The sequence below is a fragment of the Mastigoproctus giganteus genome, chromosome 5 (genome assembly GCF_048544385.1).
Source record: "Mastigoproctus giganteus isolate SK-2022 chromosome 5, ASM4854438v1, whole genome shotgun sequence".
Taxonomy (NCBI): Eukaryota; Metazoa; Arthropoda; class Arachnida; order Uropygi; family Thelyphonidae; genus Mastigoproctus; species Mastigoproctus giganteus.
The window spans coordinates 34,255,747-34,274,535 of NC_143579.1; the positions used below are offsets into that span (position 1 = coordinate 34,255,747).

At 37.3% G+C, this 18,789-nt stretch overlaps 1 protein-coding gene across 1 annotated transcript in view; it reads left to right on the forward strand.

Moving 5' to 3' along the window:
* LOC150085297 (uncharacterized) overlaps positions 1–18,789 on the forward strand; it is a 139,569-nt gene that overhangs the window by 32,421 nt on the left and 88,359 nt on the right. The window lies entirely within an intron of this gene.

Below are 18,789 nucleotides of genomic sequence, written 5' to 3' on the forward strand. Positions count from 1 at the left end.
GAAGTTGATTAACTCTATGCCAGATCGTTGCAAAGCTGTAATTGCAGCTCGAGGAGGAACAACAAAATATCGAGAACTTATTTTGCTGATTTACAGTACATAATACTATTACATTAACTTGTTAAATTTCAGTTTGTACACGTAAATGCAATAAAATGTATGTTTGGTTTTCATGATTGCCCTTTACGTGATTTCTCATATTTCCATTAATTATGAATTTTACCCTTTGGGAAGATATTTTTGGCAATTAGGTTATATCAGATGGAGTCTTTTTATTGGATTTCATTCACACAGATATATATCTCGTCTAACAAATGCATTTTGAACATTTCTGCAAACCACAAAGCAGTGCAAAACATTATTTGCAAAATTCACAAGTGATGCAGTTTTTTTGTCCGCCTCTGTACATATTACAGTATGTATTAATTATGTAAGTGTAAATTTATTTTTATTTTTCTAACTGGAAAATATTCTTCCAATTTTCAAGTATCATTTAACTTTGTTAATTGGTAAGGTAATAAAGTTAAATTTGTGGTTTATATCTTTACTTTTATAGCCTGTGGATAATATTCCTCATATTTTCTCTTATTGAAGAGTCCATCATAAACTGATTTGATTAAAGTGAACCAATCGTAAAGCTACGGTCCACTGTATTTTTTTGCGCGATCCCTGGTGCTTGATCACTTGTGCTTGTTTGAGACCACAATTAACAGGATGAAATAATGGAATCAGTGAGATAGTAGAACTTGCTAAGTTGGTAGGAGGGGGAAGGTTTTGATGATATGACTACTGAAGATGTACATGAATTATTGGTAGAAAAAGAGGCTGGTGAAGCAGATTTGGTGAAAATGGCATTGGAGGTAAACCAAACAAAAAATACTGTATATAAATGAATTTTCACAGGTAGGTGTAGCAACAAAGGAAACTCTGTTCAGTGAGTACATAGTGGGAAATGAAGTTGCAAAGAGCACATAACATTTTCCAATTTTGCTGAATTTTTGTAGTGTAGGACTGCCATGCTGCATGCAGAAGACCCTGTAACTGTGTTATCGATGCTTTTGATCTTTGTACCTCAGACTTTCCTTTTTTTACTTTGTCCCATGTTTGCTAAATTTGGTTGAAATCCAAATTTCAACCAAATGTTTGCATATTTCTGCTCATGGTGGAATGGTGCATTGTTCTGCTGGAAAAATCTCATCACGGCCAAGAACAACATAGATATTAATAGGCAAACATATCTGCAAAATGTGAAGTAGTTCAGTGTCTAATGGCTCTCTGACAAATGTGTCAGGGATCTCATGGATTCACAAAAATGCATTTTTCCTATACCATCTGCTGCTGCTGCTTGCATTTTGAGTTCACTGGCATTATTTCTATTGCACAAGTATCCTGTTGACTGTAAGATGTGAAAAAGTATATTTACTTTATAAGAAGAATTTTTGCCAGTTGACGATGCATGTCTGATACTTGAGTAATTAATTTCTATGAGGCAGGTCAAGTCAGGATGTCATTGTAGGTATCTGTTCTCATAACGTATTCAATGGAGAGTTTAAATGCGCATAGACAGTACTATACTGTGTTGCATGCTAAGTTCTTCACTTCGTCATTGACAAAAACTGTATCTAGGGTTAGCATTAGTAGAGTGATGCAAGAAAGCAAGCTTATACAGCACCAGCCAAAAAAAAAAAAAGAAATACAAAAAAAAAAACACCTTCCCATTTCACCCATCCATTTGCTCCAAAAGTTTGTCCACTTCTTCCTTGAATTTATTTCAGCTATCAACTTCCACAACAACGGACGGAAGTTTGTTCCAGCAGTCGACTACCCGCTAGCTAAAGGCAAATTTCAGCACATCTATTTGAAAACTGTCTTTCGTCAATATCAAATTATGTCCCCTCAGGTTTGTATTCTGAGCAAGAGGAAGAATCCCATCAGCATTGAGCCTGCTCAATACATTCACGGCCTTATACACCTCATTAAGATCACTTTGCAGGTGCCTAGTCTCCGGACACTGCAATTTGCAGAACTTAAGCCTTTTTTTGTAAGCACACCCCTTTGTCCCTCTGACCAATCTTGTTGCCCTTCTCTGTACTCATTATAGCAACTCTACATCCTTTCTAAAATGAGGCTTCCAGACCTGTAGGCAATACTCAAGGTGTGGCCTGACCATTGCCTTATACAAGGGGATAATCACCTCCTTATCCCTGCTAGAAAAATTCCTGTGTATCATTGACAAGATCCCATGATCTACTCTGGCTGCATGTCTGCACTGCTCAGAAAACTTCATATCTGACTGCACAATTACTTGCCAAGCCTCTTTCATTCTCGACTACCATGAGTGTAAAACCACCCAGTTGGTAGATTTCTCTGGGGTTACTGCTACCCATATGCAATACTTTACATTTGTCAGTGTTAAACTTCAGTTGCCACTTCTCAGCCCATCTGCTCAACTTTTCCAGATCCTGTTGCAGCAGCATACTGTCATTACTGTTATTAACAACCCTGATAATCTTTGCATCATCTGCAAACTTGGACATTAAGTGTATTATACCTTCATCGATATCATTGATAAATACACAAAACAACAATGGGCTCAACACCGAACCGTGGGGAACTCCACTGATCACATTAGACCAAGAAGAGCAGTGTCCATTTATTACCACTCTCTGCCATCTCCCACTCAATCATCCCTTTATCCATTGCAGCAACTTTCCCTTAATGCCATACCGCTCCAATTTGTACAGCAGTCTTCCATGGGCAACAGTATCAAAAGCTTTCCTGAAATCCAAGTATAGGATATCAAAATTATTTTTTGCATCCAGTTTCTTTGTGAACACATCGTAGTATCCAATCAAATTGGTCAGACAAGACCTCCCCTTTATAACCCCATGCTGTGTCTGAACTATTACTGCTGTCTTGTCTAGTTGAATCTGCAATGCTTCTTTAACCAGTGACTCCATTATTTTCCCCTTAACAGAAGTTAAACTAACAGGTTTATAATTATTTGTGTCACCCTTTGAACCCAATTGTGAATTGAGATACATTTGCACATCTCCAGTCCATGGGGACCTCCAGTTATTCTAAGTATTGTCTCATAATTATGGCTAATCTTTTTCTAACTTCCCTTGCTGCCTCTTTCAATATAACTGGATAGATTCCATCCACCCCAGGTGCCTTTTTTTATGTTTAACTTCAACAATTTCTCCTCCACTTTGCTTTCAGTTATTACAAAATCACTTAGCACCCGGGTAGAGTTTGATAAACTTCTGGCATTCTCCTCATTGAATAACTCCTGTGAATGTAGATGCAAAATACTCATTGTTTATCAGCTACCTGAGCATGATCATCAATAGTGAACCCATCTATGTTGGCTATCATCAACTACTCTGTAATCTGCCTTTGCCTTCCTAACCTTCTTTGTGACTTGATTACAGAATAGTTTATGTGCCATAGGTGTCTGTGTTGTCAGATAATTTATATACATTCCATGCATTTTTCTTTTCTGCCATGAGCCTCATTAATTCATCTGATATCCATTTAGGCCTGAACCTCTAACAGTATTTCTTAGTTATGAAAAACCTGGTAGCTTCCAAGATTAAGTCCCTGAATTAGAATTTAAAAACTGTCTGAGACCACTGTAGTCACCTTTACAAAAGCAAATACCGTTCCCTTTACCCTTGATGGTAGTTACATCTTTAATTAAATCCCACATCAGTACACTGTAATCACTGTCATATGGTGGTTCCTTTTTCTGCAAATTCTTAATGCATGAATAATCACTGCTGATAATCAGATTAAAAGTACAGCAGGCCTTATAATGTGGTTCGTTTTACGCTGATTCGCTATAATGCTGTTCTTATATTATAACCCGTATCTGACTATAACGCTGTCACAGATCACTATAATGCTCTTTTACAGATATGCATTTTTGGCATATCTAACAAAATCATTTCATTTGATGGAGTCGATAGTTTGAAAATGAATACCAAAACAGCATTAAAACGTTTCCCACGCCAACTTGAGAAATTTTCTCGCACGTTCATTTAATTGCAGTACAGTGACTTGTTACATAGTTCCCAGATCAACATTTTAAAAAATGATCAAGTATATTGCTTGTAATATTAGCGTTATATGCATTTATCCGAAGTCTAGTCATCACTCAGTACAGCATTAGACATTGTGCGTAACGGACAGTTTACTCGAACATTGTATCATAATTAATACAACCAATGAAGTTACATTTTCGAAGAGTTAATAATAGCCGATAAGAATGAAAAAGCAACGTCTCGGCGCAGTACGAAGACTATAAATGTAAGAAAAATACCGAATTCGAAAATTAAATTAGACGTTTTGAAGCGAATCAATTCCGGTCAACAACATGCGGATGTATGCCATAATTTAGGACTTGCAAGTTTAACTGTAAGAACAATTATAAAAAAATAAAGAATTAATTTTAGCAGCAGGAAAGATAGCTGTTCCACTGCAAGCAACTAGGGCTAGGCCGACTATTAGGATTGAAATGGAAAGACTAACTCATTTTATTGAAGATAATATCCAATGCAGAATTCAGTTAAGTTAAATATTATATTAAAAAAAAAAAAAAAAAAAAAGAGAGAGATTAGCCAATATGATGATCTGAAGAAAACTCACCTAAAAAAAAAAAAAAAAAAAAATGTGGAACCATTTAAAACTAGTAAGGGCTGGTTGAATAGATTTAAAATCCAGGGAGAAGCCGCAAGTGCAGAAGGAGCCGAAACTTTCAAAAAAGAACTTAAAATTATTGAAGAGGGGTATTATGTGTTATACTTCTCAATAAGTTTTTAACATAGATGAAGCAGGACTTTTGTGGAAACGAATGCCTAAAAGAAGTTTCATATTGAAAGAAGAAAAAAACATGCCAGATTTCAAAGCGGCGAACGATCGGTTGGTTTTATTGTCGAGTGGTAATGCTTTGTGGAATTTAAAATTAATACCCCTTTTAGTTTATTTGGAAGAGGGCCAAAGTTCAACCCAAAATCGACACATTTTTCATAATTAAATTCATCAATTAAATTAAATCAATTAAAACAATTTAGATCAATTAAATTCGTGATTTTAATTGGAATTTTAAGTTTAATTTTGATACGTAAGTAGTTACCACATAATTATATACGTATGTAATGCAGAATATTTTATATATACAAATATTTGAATATTAAATATTTTGACCGACATTTGTACATCTTTTCACTATCGTTTATTATTGATCAGGAAATATCCTATGGCACCGACTGCAACTCACAAATACATATGTTACCTCTTTCAATATATTTTTTTCTTTTTTCTAGTATTTTTCTTTGGGAATGCGGCGCTCGCTTAGCGCGGATTCACTTAGCACTCTGTTTTTCCGGAACGAATTATCAGCGTTAAGCGGGGGTCACCTGTATTACTCCTTCTGGTTGCCTCTTGAACATGTTGCTGAAGAAAATAATCCTCCAATAAATCCACAAAAGTTTTGCTAGCATGCGAATGACCAACCCACAAGTTCCATTCAATATCTGGAAAGTTAAAATCCCCCATTACAACACATTCTGATTTACTGGCCCAATCTATTTCTCTGTGCAACTGTTCATTGTACTCTTCAGAGTCATTAGGCCTATAACACACTGCTACTCTCATTTTCCCTTTCCCAGTGTTTATGTCACACCAAACAAACTCAACATTGCACTGTCCACCCACCTCAACTGGATGCACTTCCTTAGATTTTATGTGTTTCTTAACTAACAGCATAGCCACTCCTCCCTTCCTACCCTGTCTCTCCTTTCTGTACACATTGTACTCCCCAAATTCCAATTGTGCACTGCTTCTATCTGTGTGACACCATGTCTCTGATATCCCAACAATATCTGCCTTTGATGCCTTGATAACAATTTAAAATTCATCAAATTTATTTACTATACTTCTAGCATTGGTGTAAATGGAAGTATACATGTGCCTGTTCTTACTCATAGTTACTCTAATAAAGCCCATGTATTTACTTGTTCCATGAAGACTCCAAATATATGATATCAAATCCAAGTATATGATATCAAAATTATTTTTTGCATCAAGTTGCTTTGTGACCATGTCATAGTATCCAACCAAATTGGTCAGACAAGACTTCCCCTTAACAATCCCATTCTGTCTCTGAATTATTACTGCAGTCTTGTCTAGATGACTTTAATGCTACATGTTTCTCCATTATTTTCCTTGGAACAGAAGTCAAACTAACAGGTCTGTAAATGAATGGGAAATACATTTGTGCATCTCCAGACCTTGGGGACGTCCCCTGAGTCCAAGGGTGACTCATAATTATGGCTAAGGGTTTGCTTACTTCTTTTGCCACTTCCTTTAATATAACTGGATAGATTCCATCCACCCCAGGTGCCTTTTTTAACTTCAATAATTTCTCCTCCACTTTGCTCTCAGTTATTACAAAATCACTTGGTTCCCTGTTAGAGTTTGTAAATATCTGGCCTTCTCCTCCTTGAATAACTCCTCATGTGTGAATGTAGATGCAAAATACTCATTTAGTTTGGCAGCTATTTGTTATCTACTGTTAACTACTGTTAACCCATTGCTATCAAGTTGACCAATCTGATTCATCCTCTTCCTTTTAGAGTTTGTATATGTAAAGAAGTCTTTGCTATTTTTCTTTGCATCCTTTGCCAAAGATTTCTCGTAATCTGCCTTTGATTGCCTAACCTCCTTTGTGACTTGGTTACAGACCAGGTTATATCTACTATAGGCTTCTGTGTTGCCTGATAATTTATATGCATCCTATGCATTTTTCTTCTCTGCCATGAGTCTCATTAGTTCATTTGACATCCATTTGGGCCTAAACCTAGAACACTATTTCTTAGTTCGAACAAAAAGCCTAGTAGCATCCAAGATTACTTCCTTGAATGCTTCCCATTTAGAATTTACTATTGCTAACATCATCAGTTGGTCCCACTGTATAGAATTTAAAAAATATCTGATACCACTGCAGTCAGCTTTATGAAAGAAAAAACCCTTCCCTTTACCCCTGATGGTAGTTACATCTGTAAGTAAATCCCATATTAGTACACTGTGATCACTGCCACCTAGTGGTTCCTTTATCTGTAAATTCTTAATGCATGAATAATCACTGCTGATAATCAGATCAAGAGTGTTACTCCCTCTGGTTGCGCTCTAACATGCTGCTTTAGAAAACAATCATTCAATAAATTCACAAAAACCTTCCTAGTGTGCGAGTGACCAATCCACAAGTTCCAATCAATATCTGGAAAGTTAAAACCCTCTATTATAAGATACTCTGATTTACTGGGCCACTCTATTTCTCTGTGCATCTGTTCGTTCTACTGATCAAAGTCATTAGGCCTATAACAAACTCCTACCCTCATTTTTGCTTTCCCAGTGCTCATGTCACATCAAACTGACTAAATGAACTGACTCAACATTGCACTGTCCATCTATGTCAAGTGGATGCACTTCCTTAGATTTTATGTTTCTTAACAAACAGCATAACCCCTCCTCCCTTCCTATCCTGCCTATCCTTTCTGTACACATTGTACTCCCCAAATTCCAATTCTGCATTCCTTATATCTGTATGACACCACATCTCTGATATCCCAACAATATCCACCTTTGCTCTCTTGGCCAACACTTCAAATTCATCAAATTTATTAACTATATTCCTAGCATTGGTGTACCTGCAATTATACATGAACCTGTTCTTATTCTTAGTTACTCAAACACAAGCCATGTATTTACTTGTTTGATGACTCCTGAAATCCCCAGCAACTTGCTTTCTGGGCTGCTGCTCATTCCAATAGAAGCTTTGCAAGAATCACTTTCTCCTCTGCCTGCGGCTACAGTTAATCTATTAGTCTGTGAATTCCCCCCAAACTAGCAGTTTTTTGACCCACCTAACACTGCTTCGATAGCATCAGCAAATATTCTTGCACCCTTTATATTTAAGTGGATCCCATCTCCGTTGAAGCAGTCTCCCCTGTTAGCAAGCACAGACCGTGCTAAGAAAAATTTTACCTCATGAGCCTTGCACACTCTCTCCAGGGCCGAATTGATTGACAAGCTTTCATTATATTCTCCCTCCTATCATCTCTGAGCAGGATTGCACACTTTCAAATTTAATCCTAAGTCACGACTTTTTTTAAACATCGATGTGTGCTTGTTATGTAAATCTGTAGATCTCCTACACTTAATGTCATTAGTGCCAACCTAAAAACGATATCACCTTTTGTGCCCTTAAAAGATATCTGCTCATCAACGACTTCAACTTTTTTCCCTGGCAGATATACCCTGGTCCTATTCCACCTATCCTTTTTGCACAATATATTTCCCGTTTCCCTGACAATTGAGTCACTGACGATAACTAGCTCCTGTAGGACCAGCGCATTCTGCCTTGAAGATTGACGATGTGTTGCCTGGTACACCAGAGTGAACTCTGGCGTTGAGTTGGGCAGCTGAAATCTTGATGGGCCCCCCATTTTATTTCCTTCGAGGGTATCTACCCGACTCTTCAAACTCTCTTAGACACCCATCAGAACACTGAGTTGGCACCTAATTTCTTCACATTCTCTGCATCTAGCATACACAAAGATATCCTCCATGGCTAGATCATGTCTTGTTCCGTCGACCGGGCTAGCTGGGTAGGTAAAGTGCCTGCCTGGCAACCCAGAGGTCGCGGGTTCGATTTCCGCCTCGGGCTGGATATCACGATGGTGCCGAACCAACCAGTTGGTTGGATATCCCGGCCACGATACACAAAGGAAGCAAGAAAAAACTGGTTCCTTCATGTATAGATGACATCAGACGAAATAAATAAATGTCTTGTTCCAAAAAGATATATCTTTTTGGAACAAGGCATGTTCTGCAAATATATAACTTTTTTTTTTTAGACTGTGATGCATTGGAGAATCACCCCTTTCGGTTCTCCCCCGAACCACAGCACTTCCCCTACTTTGTGCATGTTGTTTTGATGCTATAGTCTGGGGCATGATTGCCATTTAAATATGATTTAATTAAGAATAAAAATTAATAATATTTATAAATTTAATTGATAAGATTTATAAATTTAATTGATTAATTGACAATACTATACTAAGCTAACAGATTCCTAATACAGTTCTTAAGTATTATGGTATCTAGTTTTACGTTATACCGTACGCTATCAAGTTCAAGATATATGTTACACTGTTCCCTATTGATCTAATATACTACTACAGTGGTGGCAAGTTTCGAACTGTACAAGTTTTACCAATATTAAGTAATAACCTACAAAATCTCTATCTAAATTCAAATTAACTAAGTATCATAATTAGGAATATAAAACTACTTCTAGAAAATAAATTAATATACCAATTAAGTTAATAAAACGGCAAAAATTTAAGAAAAACTTCTCTATTAGCTGGAGCCATAAAAACTTCACCCGCACAGATAGCACACATCTGGTATCAGAAAAATACATCATATTATTATGCAAATTTTGATCTCGGGTACCTTGAAGGCATGTTTGAGTAGTCTAAGTAAATTTTAAGATCACTGAAGGAAGTATTTGCAGAGACATTCAGTCTTTTCCCACAGACCCATTGTTCTAATTTGAGCTGTATTTTCAAAGACCTGATCAGAAATATACTTTTTGGACAAATAAGGCTGAAAATTCCTCAAAAAGAAGAATGCAAAAAAAAAAAAAAAAAAAAAAAATTATATAAAATTAAAAGGAGAGTGGAATTATTTGCAGTTGTAGGCCATCTAAAACTCTTTACACATAAAATTGACTATGAGACTCACTAAATTAATACATAATAATACATTAACTAAATGAATACCAGGCTGACCAATGTGAGGCATACAACCAAAAGATTGTACACCAGACATAAGTTACCCTCATGGATAGCACAGTTGGTAGGATCACCATCCTCCCCACACTGGGTGGAAAAGCCTTGAATTAGAATCCTGTTGATGACGGGAGGAATTTTTATGGATCGTTTTCACAATATGGCTGAGTTAGTCAGTTTCAGGCAAGGGTAGTATGGTTTTTCTCCCGGTAACTCTGGTTTTGTTTTTTCCAGCAAACAGAAAATTGACCACAGAACACACAATTTATAATCCATTTCCATTTATTTGTACACACAGTTACTACATTTATATACAAAACTTACAAAATATATATATATACAATTTTATATACAATAACATTCTCGTCATACATATTTAAAATACTATATTATATATGATCTCCTGGTGCATTGCATATGTGTATCCCAGAATCAAGGGTGACTCCTAGGCAAAAGCTCATCTCCACCTAGTTCATCTGTACAGCCATAGAACCTCAATGAAGTTGGCCTAAAAACGTGTGTGGCCAATACAAGGCAGCTGCTACCAGGTGTCCTTCTCTAGGCCCGGGTTTACATTATCTGTTTGTGCCGAATGCACAAGTCCCGCACTCACCGGAGGTAGTGCAATACTGGTGGGTGCCTACCTTGCTTCCAGATTACCCTGACCTTGGAGTGAGCAAATAATTAAATAAAATGAAATAAGAAACGAAAGGAAAACGAATCACTAGTGGAGAAAATTCCACAAATTATCCTCAAATTTACCACCAAGAGACAGTAATTATTATATAAAAATATATATACAACACTTGTTTTAAATGTGCTCAGAGTCTCAGAATTCCTGAGAATCCGGAAAACAATATATAATTAGTTTACATACAATGGACTAAGTTTAACTACAGAAATACTCTTCAAAGAAAGACCACCTCCACATTCAATTAACAGCACTATTTAGACTTTCCACTAGAACTTCCAAACCTGCTGACATCTTGTCAATAGCAATTGACTTAAATCACCATTAAATCATTATTGATTAACATAACTCAATGCAATAACAATTGACAAAAATCAATGTAATAACAATTCGCACGAATCTTCTGTTTCCACATTAACCTTTTTTGTCAATTCAATTCCCAGGAGAAGCTGAAGTTAGCTGAGTCCTCAATGTAAAGACAGTTCTTGAGAAGGTTTGTAGAGCTGTAAATTTATCACAATCTTCAACTAGGATATTTGCATTGGTCTCCAATAGGTTTGGAACCACAGACATTAAATCTGCTCTAGGTTGAGAGTACAATAGACAGTTCAAAAGTAAATGAATCCACTATTTACAAGGCTTGGGAATAACATCCCAGTCAGCTAGAATTTCATCTATTTTAACTGTGGTAAGAGTGACATCTATGTTGGATACGCCATTCATGGTGGAGAATGTGAATGGCTTGTGAGGCAAGTTTTGCACACTCAAGTTATAGGACAAAATTAAATCCTCGAGGGCTAATCCTCTATGGTCTGTAAAACTGTTGTGCTAGAAGTTGGATTTGGCATTTAGATCCACTGTTATTATAAGATTTATAGAAACAAAATTAGTACATATATTGTCCAAACGATAGAGTCAATTGTATGTCCCCAGTTGGCAGACAGTAAACAGATGAAATATAAAAACTTATGATAGGTGTGGGGGATTATTGAATAGGTCACAGTGTTCGTACACAGACCTGTAATGTTGGTAACCACCAGATCATTATTTAAAACAACTGTTGCACTTTTTGGAGGTTTGTCAAGCGAATGAATAATTCTTGCCAAGGTTGGAAAACTCATAACTTTATGGGCCCCACCTCCTACCGGCAAAGAATGGAAGGGTTCCTGTATGAAATAATGTCAAAGTTATTTTCAAATGCTGCTATTCTAATCTCATCCATTGCCACTCTTGAGTGCTGACCATTTATTTGAAGAACTTTTACACCCTCATATATAACATCACCCAAAATTGGATTATTATCACTCATGTTTTGTTCTACTGTCCATAAGCTGTACCACTGTCAAGTATTCTGGATACTTAGCATCCCTTACAGAAAGATTATAATCTCTACCACGTCTCTTACAGTTCAGTTGATACATTTTGGAGAATCTTCTTTATGGGAGCACTCTCCATAGACATGACCACCCTCTGTACAGTGTCCACAAGAAACTGCCTTATGGAAACAAAATTGGGCTGAGTGGCCATACTCCAAACAACGGAAACATTTGCTTACAATCGTAAACCTACGGAACCTGTGTGATGTGAATTCAATATAGATTCTATCACTCTTCAGAATATACCTCATCAAACGAGGACTAAATCCGATCAGCCAATTAACCACTTTTGTGCTTGATCCAGAACTAAATCTGAAAGACACCTCGTCTTTAACTTCATCCTGCAAGAATACAAAATCTTTTTAAGTTTTTAATGAATAGATCTTCAAGTATATCCTCCTTAACATAATCACAAGGGACACCATATATTAACGCTGTTGGATCTGATAACCGAAGTTTCTCCATTGTAAGACCTACCATTGTAAGACCTATCTCTTTCAAGGCAGGAGCAGAAGAGATCCTATTAGCATCCGCTGAATTTGTGGTCTCCACAAGGATCCCCTTATTCCTAAGGAGATGAATACCTTTTATTTTAATCTCCTTATGGTCACGTTTAATGACTTGAGTCACTTTCTGCTTTATGTTCTGACTCAAACTCAAGGAAGAGTCCTCAGTGGGCCTGAGAATAACCAGATTCTGAGGATTATTGCAAAATCCACTGAGGAAGAATATGCTTCAGAAGATGAATATGTTTCAAATTCCTGGGATCAAGTAATATCTCTGTCTTCTTCTGACATTATGTTATTTAGAAAAGTAATATAGACAACACAAACCAATTAATTCCCACAGTCCATCAATATATGTCTATATAAACACTTTTCCCCACCCGGGATGAAATCTGCATGAGTTGAAGATTTCCCCAAGGTGGGTTTTCAGATCTCAGCCCCTAATGGACAGGGGGCGTCACAAAATTATGCACCAAATAGGTAATTTTGAGAAGTTTCTTTTCTTCAAATATAAGATTCTCAACCCCAAAATTAAGAGAGTTATAGCCACTTTAAGTTTCTTTAAAAGTAGCTCAAAACTAGTCCCATGTTAGCCTATGGGACTTTACCAAAATGTAAATGTGAATTCAAAGTAATAAAACACTAATATATCCACAGTATATTGTCACATAAATATTTAATGGCTTCTCCCTAAAGGTGGCTAACCCAAGCTATTAAATATCCAAGGTAACAAGGTATCAAGTCTTCATTTTGTGTAATGTTATTTCAATGGAACAATGTAAAGTCTATGGGAATTTTCACAAGGGAAAATCCTCTATGGTAAGCCTGTGAGGCTACGGTCTATATATGTGTCACTACTAGAGACAAAATTTTCAAACACCGATATCTTGTATGTCTCTTCAGCACCTGCAATAAAATTTTATCCTATGACTCACCAATATTATCTCTATCCATGTCATATATTTAATAAACGTAACTACTCTTTAAACCATACTTACACATCAAAAAAGGGAGCACAATTCCATAAGCATTTAACATAACCATCACTATGCCACACAGTTTACAGACAGTATACATGGGGCAACATGGCCTTAGTTGCCAGTGCTCCTAAAACTCAACAACAACCAACCAACCTCACATAAGTCAGCCATGTAGTGCTTTGTAAGTGTTATCAGACATCTTAATGCAGGAGAATAAGGAAACAAAGTAGCTTCAGAGTGTCAACTGTACACCACCACCATCCTTTTAACTGAAACAGCTTAACTATTTTATTTTTATCTGATTCAATGTTAACTTAATACCTGTAAAAATACTTATAATAAATATTATAATGTTGCCATGTAGTAGTAGTACTACTACTTCAACTGCCAGGGGAAAATAATGCAAGAAAGCAAGCTTATATAGCACCAGCCAAAAACACTTCCCATTTAACTTATTCATTCCCTCCAATAATTTATCTAGTTCTTTCTTTAATTTATTCAAACCATCCACTTCCTCAACAACAGATGGAAGCCTATTCCAACAATCAACTATCCACTGGCTGAAGGTAAACTTCCCACATCTATCCTTCAACCATTCTTCCTCAACTTAGAGCTATGCCCCTTGCGTGCGTGCGTGCGGTCTTGTCTCGTCTCAGCAAGGGGAACGGTACCATTCACATTCAGCTTACTCATCCATTCAAGGTCTTAAACACCTCAATCAGATTACCCCCAGGTGCCTAGTCTCCAGAAGCTGAAATTCGCAGAATTGAAGCCTTCATAATTAAGAGTACCCTTAAGAGTACACCAATCTGGTTGCCCTTCTCTGCACCCATTCCAGCAGATATACATCCTTCCTAAAGTGAGGCCTCCAGACCTGTATACAATACTCAAGATGCAGCCCAAACATAGCCTTGTACAAATAGATAAACACCTCCTTATATCTAATAGAAAAGTTTCTTTATATCATTGACAAAACCCCATGAGCTGTTCTGGCAGCATGTTTGCATTGCTCAGAGAAGTTCATATTTGAATTTCATACCTTTCAATTATCACAATTACCCCCAAGTTCTTTTAACTTTCCGCTACTCTGAGTGTAGGACCACACAGTTGATAAGTTACTCCGAGATTACTGCTACCCATATGCAGTACCTTGCATTTGTCAATGCTAAACTTCAACTGCCATTTCTCAGCACATTGACCCAATTTTCCTAGATGTTGTTGCAATAGCTCACCTTGATTACTGTCATTAACCACCCTGCCAACCTTTGTATCACTGTAAACTTAGACAATAATGCAAAGTACTGCATATGGGTAGCAGTAACCCAAGAGAAACATACCAACTGTGTGGTATTACACTCAGGGAGGTGGAAAATGAAAAAGATCTGAGGCCAATTGTGCAGTCAGATATGAAGTTCTCTGAGCAGGTCATGGAGTTTTGTCAATAATATATAGGAATTTTGCTAGGAGAGACAAGGAGGTGATTATCCCTTTGTATAAGGCAATGTTCAGGCGACACCTTGAGTACTGTATACAGGTCTGGAGGTCTCATTTTAGGAAGGATGTAGAGTTGCTAGAATGAGTACAGAGAAGGGCAACAAGATTGGTAGGAGGAACAAAGGGGTGCACTTACGAAGAAAGTCTTAGGTTCTGCAAGTTGCAGCATCAGGAGACTATGCACCTGCGGGGTGATCTAATCGAAGTGTATAAGGCCTTGAATGGTTTGAGCAGGCTCAATGCTGATGGGATACCTCCGCTTGGTCAGATTAAGAACCTGAGGGGCATAGATTCAAATTGAGGAAAGACAGTTGTAGAATAGATGTGCGAAATTTTGCCTTTAGCCAGCGGGTAGTTGATTGCTGGAACAGACTTCCATCTGTTGTTGTGGAAGTTGATAGCTTAAATAAATTTAAGCCTGAACTAGACAAACATTTGGAGTGACCAGATGGGTGAAATGGGAAGGGGTTTTTTTTGGCTGATGCTGTATAAGCTTGCTTTCTTGCATCATATGCCTCAACTAATGCTAATGCTAACATTAAGCCTGATATTACCTTCATCAGTATCATTAATAAATATTGAAAACAGCAATGGGCCCAGCACTGAACCTTTGTGGATTCCACTGATAACATTAGTCCATGAAGAACAATGCCCATTGATACCCACTCTCTGTCTTCTTCCACTTAACTATCCCCTTATTCATAGCAGTAATTTGCCCTTAATGCCACATTGCTCCAGTTTTTACAGCAGTCTTTTATGTGCAACAGTATCAAAAGCCTTCCTGAAATCCAAGTATATGATACCAAAATTATTTTTTGCATCCAGTTTCTTGGTCACTGCATCACAGTAACCTATCAGATTGGTTAAACAAGACCGCCCCTTAACAAATCCATGCTGTGATTACAGTATAATTGCATGCCTGACCAGATGGTCTTGCTTTACTTCTTTAACCAATGATTCCATTATTTTCCCTGGAATGGACATTAAGCTAACAGGTTTGTAATTACTCACGTTGCCTTTTGATCCCCCTTTATGAATTGGGGATTCATTTGCACATCTTGAGTCCATGGAGATGTCCCCTGAATCTAAAGATGCTCTCATAATTATGGCTAAAGGCTTGCTTACCTCCTTTGCTGCCTCTCTTAATACGATTGGATAGATCCCATCCACCCAGATGCCTTTTTTATGTTCATCTTCAACAATTCCTCTTCCACTTTTTCAATTATCACAAAGTTATTTGGCTCCCCCATTGGAGTACGATAAACTTCTGGCATCCCTTCCCCTAAAAAATTCCTCGTGTGTGAATGTAGATGCAAAATACCTATTCAGTTTGTCACCCACTTGAGTAGAGTCATCAAGTGGCCCAATGTGATTCAATCCCTTCCTTCTACTGTTAATATAAGCATGGAAGTCTTTGTTTCTTTTCTTTGCATTCTTTGCCAGAGACTTTTCATAATCTGCCTTAGCTTGCTAACCTCATTTGCGATTTGATTACAGACTAATTTATGTCTATCATAAGTTTCTGAATCACCCGTTAATTTATATGCATCCCATGCACTTTTGTTCTCTGCAGCTTGTCTTGATAATTCATTTGACATCCATTTAGGTCTAAGCCTTGAACAGCGGAGCAATATGGCCTTAGTTGCTAATGCTCCTAAAAACCAAATAACAAACAAACAAACAAACAAGCCTTGAACAGCATTTCTTTGTTAACATGAAAAGCCTAGTAGCTTCTATGATTACTTCCCTGAATACTTCCCATTTAGAATTTGCTATTGGTAACATCGTCATTGAGTCCCACTGAATGGAATTTAAAAACTGCGTGAGAGCACTGTAGTCACCCTTACGAAAGAAAGAGCCTTTCCCTTTACAGTAGTTATGTGTTTAATTAAATTCCACATTAGTACACTTTGATTTCTGCCACACAGTAGGTCTTTTACTTGCAGATTCTTAATGCATGTAGAATCACTGCTGATAACCAGATCAAGAGTATTGCTTGCTCTTGTTGCTTCTCTAATATACTTCTGTAGAAAACAGTCATCCAAGAAATCTACAAAAGTCTTGTTAATGTGTGAGTGACCAATGCACAAATTCCATTCAACATCTGGAAAGTTAAAATCCCCCCATTATAAGACATATAGCTGTTTGATATACTCATCACAGTCATTAGGCCTATAACACACTCCTACTATCAGTTTTCTTTTCCCAGTGCTTATATCACACCAAACAGAATCAACATTGCACTGGTTATCCATGTTGACTGGATGCACTGCCTTAGATTTAATGTATTTCTTAACTAAGAGCCAAACCCCTCCACCCCTCCTGGCCTGTCTGTCTTTCCCGTATGCATTGTACTCCCCATGTTCAAATTGAGCATCACTTATGTCTGAGCGACACCGTCTCTGCTATCCCTACAATGTCTGCATTTGATGACTTAATCAGTACTTCAAATTCATCAAGTTTATTTTCAATGCTCCTGGCATTGGTATACATACAAATATACATGCATACGTTTTTACTCTTAGTTACTCTTACACAGCCTGTGTATTGACTTGTTCCATGATGACCCACAACAGGCTTTGAAATCCTTGGTATCTTGCTTTCCAGGCTGTTGCATTTTCTAATACAAGCAGTGCAAGAATCACTTTCACCTCTGCTTGCAGCTCTGGTTAATCTGTTAGTCTGCATATCCCCCAAGCTTACAGCTTTCCAACCCACCTATCAATGCTTCGATAGCATCAGCAAATATTCTTCCATTCTTTATTTAAGTGTAACCTTTCACTGTAAAAAACAGTTTCTCTCTCTTAACAAGTGCAGACCGTGCCAAGAAAAATTCAACCTCATGAGCCTTGCACATTCTCTCCAGGGCTGAATTGATTAACATGGCTCTCAACACATATTCTCTCCTATCATGTCTGGGCAGATTTGTAGACACTTTCAAATTCAGTCCTAACTCGCAATTTTTTCCCAACATTGCTCTGTACTTGTTAAGCAAGTCCTTTGATCTCCTACTCTTAATATCATTAGTGCCAGCATTTAAAACATTGTGCCCTTAAAAGATGATATCTGCTCTACAACATCATATACTTTTTTCCCTGGCAGGCATACTCTGGTCCTATTCCACCTATCCTTCTTGCACAGTATATTTCCTGTTTCCCCGACAATAGAGTCACCGACAATAACTACCTCCTGTGGAACCAGTGCATTATGCCTTAGGTATTGCTGCTGTTTTGCCTGGTGCACAAGAGTGATCTCTGGTGTTGAGTTGGGCAGCTGAGAGCTTCATGGGCCCCCATTTTAATTCCTTCGAGGGCATCTACCCGACTCTTCAAACTCTCATAGATGCCCATCAGAATGCTGAGTTGGTGCCTAATTTCTTCACACTCTCTACACTAAACACACATAAAGACATCCCCCTTTTTTTTAGGTTGTAATTTGTAGGAGAATCACCTCTTTTGGTTCTCCTCTGAGCTAGAGAGAATCACCTCGTTTGGTTCTCCTCTGAGCTCCCACTACTTTGTGTCTGTTGCTTTGTTGCTCTAATCTGGAACAGGTTTACCATTTAAATACAATTTTAATTGATCAACAATGAAAATTAATAAAATTATTTGATTTAATTGATTAACTGACAATACTACACTAAGCTAATAGATTCCTAATGCAGTGATAAGTCTTACGTTCTCAAGTTTTATGTTATACCTTTGGCTATCAAGTTCATACGTACATTATGCTCTACCATTATGATCACAGTTTTAAATGAGTTATATCCTTATTAAAAAGTAAAATTTCTCAACTAAAAACAAAAAAAATATGCCTAACTAGTGATTAGAACCTTCAAGCTACTTATTTATTGCAATTCAATCCTACTATTCCACTGCACTG